This window comes from Montipora foliosa, unplaced genomic scaffold, assembly GCF_036669935.1.
Source record: "Montipora foliosa isolate CH-2021 unplaced genomic scaffold, ASM3666993v2 scaffold_439, whole genome shotgun sequence".
Taxonomy (NCBI): domain Eukaryota; kingdom Metazoa; phylum Cnidaria; class Anthozoa; order Scleractinia; family Acroporidae; genus Montipora; species Montipora foliosa.
This window is the reverse complement of record NW_027179744.1, coordinates 230001-239874: the sequence shown is the minus strand read 5'-3', so window position 1 is coordinate 239874 and position 9874 is coordinate 230001. Positions and strand designations below refer to the sequence as shown.

At 37.5% G+C, this 9874-nt stretch overlaps 2 long non-coding RNA genes across 3 annotated transcripts in view; one reads left to right on the top strand and one right to left on the bottom strand.

Annotated features, from left to right (window-relative positions):
- Positions 1 to 190: 190 nt before the first annotated feature.
- LOC137989101 (uncharacterized) lies at positions 191 to 3895 on the bottom strand. Its single transcript, XR_011120863.1, has 4 exons — positions 3647 to 3895; positions 3152 to 3222; positions 1560 to 1646; positions 191 to 212 (listed from the first exon to the last, which is right to left on the bottom strand). It is a non-coding gene; the product is annotated as an uncharacterized lncRNA (long non-coding RNA).
- A 56-nt stretch (positions 3896 to 3951) lies between these two features.
- Positions 3952 to 9874, top strand: part of LOC137989099 (uncharacterized) — an 18744-nt gene continuing 12821 nt past the window's right edge. Inside the window, exons 1-2 of one of the 2 annotated variants that reach the window (XR_011120861.1) lie at positions 3952 to 4104; positions 9774 to 9874. The exon at positions 9774 to 9874 is cut by the window's right edge and continues 3 nt beyond it. This is a non-coding gene — a long non-coding RNA (uncharacterized lncRNA). The remainder of the gene's footprint in view (positions 4105 to 9773) is intronic. The other variant, XR_011120862.1, reaches the window with a different exon arrangement.

The following is a 9874-nucleotide window of genomic DNA, read 5'->3' as shown; positions in this document are numbered from 1 at the left end:
GTTGAATTCACAATAACGTTAATGAATTATGTCAAAACCTCTTGGGTGAATGTTTAGTACAGGCAAAGCTATCCACATCACTGTGACGTGCAGTAAAAAATGTTATGGCTGTAGGCAGGGATTTGATAGATCCAGATGAATGTATACTGACTGGACTTCTTAAATGCCATTTTCCCCTCCACTGTTACCTTTCCCACCAGGGAAAGAATCATCTGGAAAGAAATGGATGGAAAATAATGAGAATGAGGTTGATTTCCCCCTTTCTGTTTTGTTTAGCTACTGGTCATTGTGTCATGCCAGAGGCATATTCCGGTGTGTATTCGTAATAAGAAAAGACGCTTATGGTCACCAAGGTTACACCCTGACAATTAAATGTGAGGGTTTATTCCTTGAATGGGTCCAAGGGAATATACAATGTACATCAAGCACAACAAACATTATTCTGAACACAATCTGTCTGTCATATATCGTACCAACTCTTCAATCCCTGCAAGCACAAGCACAGCTTGAACCTTAAAACAAAAAACTGTTTTATCTTTTTACTGTTACATTAACTTACAACTTCTGTGTGCCCTGGAGAAAGTTTTCAAACTTATTAAGAACTACATGTACTTCTCACGCTCATTAATAATTCATTAGCAAAAACAAAAAAAGAAACCTCAACCGTGAAGAAAAGTTTGGATATGTGGGTCCTTAATTAGTTAGTAAAAGGTTTGCCAACTTTGATCCCAAATATCATCCTAAAATACGTGCTTCCTTTGAGACGCACAATAAGAAAGCAATATTTCCAAAAACACTCGGAAAAAGAGTGTTTATTCTAACACTTGAAAAATCTTTCTTCTAAATGTTAATAAAAATCCTAGAATGAAGGTGAAGATGAAGGTTGAAAGGCGTTCTCTCAGAGAAGAAAACAGTGAATGGAAATCACTGCCAAAATATCTTATTATTTTGATTGGTAAGTGGTTCAGGACTGGGGAGAGTGATCTCCTTTTTCTTTGCAACAAATCTGGAAGACCATCTGAACACCCTCTCTTCTCTGCAGGAGGTTCTTTGTACTGCGTTTTAATTTCATCAGCATTTTAGGCCGAAACATCAGCGCCACGAGTTCTACTATTCAAAGATCTGGAGTTAGAGATTTATCCAGGCGGCAATAAGTCACTAATTCCTACAGTCTTATAATAAACTCGTTCTTCCTATTATACTTTCATCGATTTCAAACACTGGACCAAAAATTTTTTCCCTTCACACTTCTTTGCGCTAGATGTGCTTGGAATGTGGATATTCACAGCAAACATGTACATGTACATGATGAGGGCAAATACTATCATCTTTGCAGATATTGAAACTGACGGATAATGACTTATCCACCAGATAAAGTTATCCGGCTTTTAAACAAATGGGGCTAACTGTGCAAAAGTAATGCGAGCAAATAAGGGACACCAACCAAAATGAGACAAGGACAACTTTTTAGCTATCACTTTGTGATTAGCCACTGCGTATACCCACCAAAAATTAATTTACTTGGTTGCTTGAACATTTGCAAAAACAAGACTAGATACCTGCAGGTATATGTGTTCATCATCTTGTCCTGCTGGGATGTGAATTAGATCTGGTTCCCCGTAGCAACCATCTTCAGTTAGGCAAATCTGCTGATCAAAATAATTGATATCATTTGTTAGAATCACATCTCTATTCATTCATATAATATTATTGCTCCAAAACTTGACATAAAACAGCTACATGTACATTGACATAAAGCATCGTACCATGTACATGTACATGTACTGTGACTACTGCATTTACTCTGTTTTCTCAATGTTTAGATCTTAAAAGTGCATATGACACAAAATTTATATTTGCTTGTTCGAAAGAGCTTTTAAAATGATGAAGAATGGCGTTTATTTCATGTGATAGCTCTCTTGGTTGCCGAATTATTCAAGATTTTGATTTATGCAAATTAGACGACTTGTGGCGTCATATAGTGGACACAAGATGATGTAAGATCTCTAAAGACTTTTTCTGCATAGAACTGAAACTTTTTGCAGTTCTTATACTCATTACAAAGTTCCATGATATGGCGCACTGTGACATTTCCATAGCAATGCAATGGGCTTTAGGCCCCCTCCATCCAAAGGGTAAAATCAGAGTTTCCCTCCCCAATAAGGGTTATTTGCTCTTGATGTTCATTCAGTCCATGTGACCGAATATGGTCATACACAGCACAAGCACAAGGAAGTCTTTTAGACTCTAAAGCAACAAAGAAGGCATTTTCGATACCGGAAAGGTAGAGGTCTGGTAACGAGTATGTTGCTATGGTGACGTCATAGTCAAAATTACAATGTGTAGTTTTGGTAGCACATCAACCCTGTAAAATTTCAACCCTGCAGACTTAGTATTTGCAAAGATATTCCATGTTTCGTGATTTTACATAATTTTGTGTCCACTATGTGACGTCACAAGTCATTTAATTTGCATAAGTCAAAATCTTGAATAGCTCGGCTACCAAGAGTGCTATCACTGACAATAAAATAAACGCTGTTCTTCACCATTTTGAAAGTTCTGTCGAACAAGCTAATAAAAATTTTGTGTCATATGCACTTTAATTAATTAATTAAATTTAACCCTTTCACTCCTGTAAGGGCCAATGAGACTTATAGATTTTACTCTGTCTAATGCCAGACGATTTTACTCATCAATGGGGAAGCCCACAGGAGTGAAAGGGTTAAGTCAGTATCTTACAGTATGATCTTTTTTTTCTTTTACTGTAGGTTCTAAAGATGTCAAAGATCGAAATGAGATTGCATGCTATATTCAAAGTACACATCGATGTCTGACATTTGCAGACTAACCCCAAATCGCAATCATTGAAAGCTAACCGTTTTAAATCGGGTTCTTAGACTTAAATAATGCTTATCAGCGCTATTTGAAATGGGTGCTTAAACTTAAATAATGTTGGTGTCTGACATTTGCAGACTGAAGACTGCAGACTAAGCACCCATTTCAAATAGTGCTGAGAAACATTATTTAAGTCTAAGAACCTGATTTAAAACGGTTAGCTTTCAATAATTGTGATTTAGGGTTAGTCTGCAGTCTGCAAATGTCAGTCACCGAGTACACATCCAGTTAAAATTAAAAGTACTTCAACTGCAACCTTATGACAGTTTCCAATGGGAGCCAAAGAGCTGTATGTTTTTGTGCTGAGTGAAGGGCATATTTTGACACCTTAGAAAAAAAGAAAAGCCCAGTTAAACTCACTGCCTATCGTACCAGCAACAAGTATTATGGTACAACAGATAATATTATTATTGTTTCACAAACACAATAAGGTTGATGTAACAACTGCATCAGATAACCTTACGCCCACGAGATACCAGATACACTTACATCTACTCCAACGTCAATCAGTTCTTTGGGAAGTGTAATGTGGCAAATTAGCAGTTCACTGTAAAAGGCTATTGCTTCAAATCTCGGCAATTAAAGCAGTATTTATAACTGACTAACCAGTGAAGAAGCATGAAGGTATCATCTTGGACCCAACAGTCCACATAAAATCAACCTATGGGCTCAAGACACGGGGCAGTTACAAAAAGACGAAACCTATGTCTTCACAAACATGAGACTAAGGCAAAGTGGTGGCGTTAAATACCTGAACACCCCAAAAGATGACACGGGCGTACCAATCACTAGCTATAGCGCTAGCTTTGGATGGGATAGACTTGCTTGTGTATTTATCCACGGAATACAGCATGCCCACAAGGTACGTATCTGTTCTTCTCGTAAGAAAAAGTTAGTTACAAAGTCCGGGAACATGTTTTATTTCCCAACGAAATAATAAAACTCGCCGAGGAAGAAATGAATTGCACGGGCATATTAATTATTTTACACTGGCGTCGATCCTGAGAGGGGGATCGTCTTAATTCGCAGTGTATCCCACAATGCATCGTACTTCACACCCGGGCTCTGGGAACGAGATTTTAAAGTCCTCGAAGACAACGGTCTTATGGAATTCGCTGTTGTAGACACAGCATTTTCCGAATGGATTTTTGTCCTTGAGCTGCCACTTAACTAACGCAGAAAGCAAACACAAGTCGTGCCAAACATGAGGTAAGCGGAAGTTGTTTGCTGGATTTCCATGTTTTTTTCAGTTTACATAGCCCCCGACACCCCTCGCGTTTGCCCCGTAACTTATCTCACGCTTATCTATTGTAGATTACCTCCCAATTGTAGATTACCTCCCAACCTTTTCAATCTTATGATCATACCGCATCTCTGAGACTTACATATTGAATCGATGGCACATCTTCCAGTGTATTACCTGCGCAATTTTATCACTTCGCCATGCTACATGTAGTGCACTGCACTCGCTCGGATTAGTCTGATACAGTAATGCTCATGCAGAACTGTCTCATCTCTGGCGGACCACACATCCCACACTTTCCTGAAACATCTTCATCTTTTATCTCTGATAAGCTCTGTGTTTCCATAAAACTTTCCATATCGAGCATTGCTGGTGTACTTCTGTAATAGGTCCCTTTTAATATCTTCTTTCTCCTTGCCTTTTCCCGGGAAGTTCTTATTGCTCACTTCTCTGATGAAGATTTCACCACTCCTAGCCGCATATTTTCGCAGACTTTCAATTTCCATATTTTTGAGGGACATAGTTTTTAAGTGTTTAACCCACTGACACCTCAAACGCCCTGGAACGCCTCCAGTTGGCGAGTAAAATCGTCTTGCGTTAGACAGAGTAAAATCTGTCACTCCCAGGGGGTCAGTGGGTTAACCCATTCACACTTAAAACGCCCTAGGATGCCCCCCATTGACGAGTAAAATCGTCTGGCGTTAGACAGAGTAAAATCTATCACTCCCAGGGGGTCAGTGGGTTAACCCATTCACACTTAAAACGCCCTAGGATGCCCCCCATTGACGAGTAAAATCGTCTGGCGTTAGACAGAGTAAAATCTATCAAGTGTCATCCCTCCCAGGTGTCAATGGGTTAACAAGGTCCTCTACACTAATCAAACCCTTTCCACCAATTTGCCGTGGCAAATTAATATAGTCTCTCAATGTTATTTGTATGATTAAAGTTTGATAAATACTTAAAAGCTTCCTTGTCTTTTGGGCAATTTCTTCCAGTTTATCCTTCTTCCAAAATATAATACCAACCCCATACCTTATCACAGACACTGCTCTTGGATTCAAGGCAAATCTTGTGTTTCCTGCATTAAGTTTTGAGTTTTATAATGTGCTTTTCACCCATATGAAGTACTCTTTTCTGGCTATATCTTTCATTTCTGTATGTTTCATGTTGTCTGCTTCAAAAACCCTGAGGTATTTAATGTACACTTTATTTTTGTCTATCTGCGTCATCGGCTGATAATTCGGTAATGTTTTCCCCCTGCTTTCTTCTAACTTTCCCCGTTTAGTGACCAAAAGTCCAAAACCCCACTTTTTTTAATGCTAAACTTCATTCCAATATCCTAGCTAAATACACATACTGTATTGATCAAGGAATTCCGCTGTTTTTCATTAAAGGTTAAAGGTCATCCATAAAGAACAACTGATTTACGGTAACATACCCCTTTCTTAATTCGTACCCTGCTTTACTCTCCCTCAAAATCAATGTCAATGGTATCAATACATCATCATCATCATTATTATTATTATTATTATTATTATTATTATTATTATTATTATTATTATTATAATTATTATTACTTTCATTGTTGATTTTCTCAGCTCTGTGACAGCCAGTTTCTGTATTGGTATCCCATTTGAACCTCTACCCTGAGATATCCAATACTCTCCTCGGTATCCTTGCTGATCCCAGTGGGGCAGCTAAAATTGTACTCTGCTACTACCGGTACTTCCTTCTTGATATCCAGCTTTTTCAACTCCTTCTCCAGTACTGTTTTGCCACAGCTCCCAATTCCTACTGTACAACCGGTACCACTTTTGCTGATCATGAGGTGTTCCACAATCTTTGAATCTCCCTTGCCAAGTCTTAGTACAGTACATGTACTTCTCCACTTTCTCCTTTTTCTTCTCTTGTACTCTTCCATGTCTACATGTAGGTATTGATGCATGTACATTTATGACCAAGCCTGCAACCGGACAGGCTGATCAGGGTCTTCTGATATGATGCAAAGTAAAACTGTATTTTTACAGGTGCATTGATTTAAATTAAATAACACTGCAATGTACATGTGCTGTGGAATCAACAAGGATACTGTTCCCCAAATGCATGTTGTTTGTGTTTTCATTGGACTGATAAGATTTTATGACCAGTTTTACAGTGAATTTTTAGGGCCTCAAATTACATTTCTTATCGTGACTTCAATAACTAACGTTATTGCCTATGCACAAACAAAAGCTGAAACATATACAAATGTATTTTGTTCAACTAGAATGACAAACAAAGAAAGCAAAAACATAAGAATTCTCAATAGAATGGCAAACGAAAGCAACAGTATTGTCAAAACAGTATTGGGCAGTGTGTGCATGTTTTGATTGTTTTCATTGTCATGCAACAAAAAGCAAATTCAAAACTGTTCAATAAAAGAAGCCAACAACTTGAAATGATTTCAAGACAAATATATAAACCGTTTCTCCAATTGTCAGGTCTGTGTGGTACATCGTTTCTGAGTTATCAATTTCCCGAAGCATTTCACACAATGCTGCCGTCCGTGGTCCACCAATATGGTGGCCAGTAATCAACGAAAACACCTGGAGTTCACTTTTCCGCAAATGTGCTTACTTAAATCAGAAACCCATAAGGGTTGAAACAATACAATACATGCTTAATTGACCACTCCCCATGGGGGCTTTTCAGGGCCAATGAAACACAACGAAACGACAGAACAGAACAACAACAACTGTTAAGAATCCCAACTGGCCAGAGGCAAGCCAGTTGGCTATTTACAAGTGCAGCTGGGAAGTTGAACCAGGGACTACCAGGATCAAATTCACTAAATGGTCAGAGCAGGTCTTGAACCCGGGATCTCCCGATCTCAAGGCAAGCGCCCTAACCACTGGTCCACACTGCCAACATGAAACGTGTAACGCACGTTCACAGCTTCCAAATATTAAGTGCGAACTGATTGGTTGAATGTTTCAGTGCTAAGTACCATATTTGGAAACCCCTTGCTCTTGTTGTTCCAAATATGGTAATTAGCAAATTGAATAATTATTCAGATGAAGCTTGTTCCCCAGCACACAGGGGGCCGTTACACGTTTCAACCCTTGTGGGTTTCTGATAAAATACATGTGTATGAACACCTCTCGTAATGTACTTGAAATCCGCAAATGTCTGAGAATCATAGAAAGAGACAAGTTTTTCAATCAGCTCTGTATCCTGGGGTCACGCAAGGTAAAAATTCGGAAATTCAAAAATGCTGTATCCGAAACAGAGGACGTTATGGAACTGGGAAAAAGATTTATTTCTAGTTCATCTTCAACCCTCATTTAGATCTACAGAAAATATGTGCATGTGAATATTTCAAAGGTTTAATTTTAAATACTGTTTTTTGTACATTGGTCTGAAGAAAGTTCTAAAATATCAAACATTTGAATGGAATCTTGAAAGATTTTTTTTGAAATTCTTCCGAATATGACTGAAGAATAATTTGAACAACAACAGTGGTGTCTTCCCACATGAATATTGACATAATGTTAAGTGATTTTACCCCATAAGATCTTACACGGGATTCCGATCATGCTAGAGTAGAAATAGTTTCAGGCCTGACGTTAAAACACGAAAAAGAAGGATCTTCCTGTCCGGCTACGGGCAATGCAAAAGATTTGAACCTTAACCCTCACCCTAACCACTTTTAAAAAAGAAAAAAAAAGAAAAAAAGAAAAACGAGACAATGAAAATGAGGTGCCGTGGCCTGGCCTGACACATGACAGGCTTATAGCAAAAAAAATTATTTGTAGGCTTAATGACCCATGTGTGATTTAGATCTTAATTGTCTTTGAAAACAATATCTGCTCTTTGTGCCTGTATAACAATGATCTGTTTGTTTAGAGAAATCCAAAAGTATCTTTGCTTTGCTATTTTCTGCCACTTTCTTCTCAACATGGTCATACCAATTCCTTGAGTATGAGAGATAATATTTTTTACATAGATTTTAGTGTATTATTTGAGCTACTTTGTCATGTCTCTTTAGAACTACATTCACATTGTGCAAGTTTGCTACACAAATGGAGAATGTGAAATATAGTTTTGTCTCTCTATTTATACATTCTGCATTTTGTGGTTGACTGGCTTGTTTTTCTATGATAACCTCCCTCCATCAAGTTGTTAGTGCCTCAGGGTTCGTACAGGTCATGGAAAACCTGGAAAGTCATGGAATTGAAGTATTTCAGTTTCCAGGCCTGGAAAGTCATGGAATTTAATTGTCGGTCATGGAAAGTCATGGAAAATTATAGTTACGTGTGGTACGTAAATTATTGCAGAAGTGGAAGCAAGGACAAAATAAATTTCAGGCGAGTTATGTCTGAAAATACTCCAAATACAAGGACGATTTTGACAATTTTCGAAACTGGCGGCTAAAGTTTAGGTCATGGAAAACTGGAAAAAGTCATGGAAAAGGTCATGGAAAGTCATGGAATTTTAAAAATTCTTAAGGGTACGAACCCTGTGCCTGATCCTTTGCTGTTTCTTCTTCATGTACATGTATCCATTCCTGAGCCAATAATTGTAGCCATGGCTGACTGGGCTACCCTGCCTAAATAAAGTTGACTTGACTTTTCTGATCTTAATCTTATTGTTTCCTCCACTGATTTCAGTCCTCTTCTGCCCTCATTCCTTGCTAAGTAAAGCCTGGCCATGCTTGCTCTGGGATAATGATAATAATAATTATAATGATAATAATAACAATAATAATAATAATAATAATAATAATAATAATAATTATTATTATTATTATTATTATAATTCATTATAATTATTATTATTATTATTATTATTATTATTATTCCATGAAGCTGTAAAGCTAAATGCACCATGATAATAATAATTTAATAATAATAATAATAATAATAATTATTATTATTATTATTAAATTATTATTATTATCATGGTGCATTTAGCTTCATGGCAGGTACTGTATGGTACACCCTGTACATTGTAATCAAAACTTCAAGAAATTTTAATCCCATCGTCAGGTCATAACAAGCTGCCTTAGACTTCAAGGACTCTTTGGAGGATTGTTGCTTATCCCAGCAAGAGCTGCCAACTCTATCCCAGCAAACATGTACATGTAGTCCCGAGCCAGTCTCTTTGGAATAGTACCCAGTGCTCCAATAACAACAGGGACAACTTTAACACTCCTTGATCTTCCACAAGGCCTTTATCTCAACTGCCAGATCCAGATACCAATCTTGTTGACCTTTTCCTCTTGTTTGATATCTACCCTTCTGTCACTAGGGCATGCAATAGATGAGGCAATTTTTGTTTTGTTTGTACACAAACACAATGTCAGGGTGATTGTGATCCAGTTTCTTATCTGTTTGTATAGAGAAATATCACAGTAGCTTAAAAATTCTCAGACTCATAGTTGTACAGTGTATAAGCAGTTTAACAGCTGAGGGCAACTTGTATGATGGACCTGAATACCAATACATGATAGTTAATTGCATGTCTGGTCAGGTGTGCCACTGGTCCATGTAACTATATAAATATGCCAAAGGAATCTATTAGTCTACATTATTATTGTTACATGTAGCAATTGTACAATGTAATTAAATTTAATTGTACCTCTAATTCCTTGCAGCCTGCTCCATACATGTATGCCTCTGGAGAACAAGCTGTTTAATTGTCACCAGAAGACTGAGAATACTTTAAATATGTTAATTCATTCAAGGTGCAAAGATA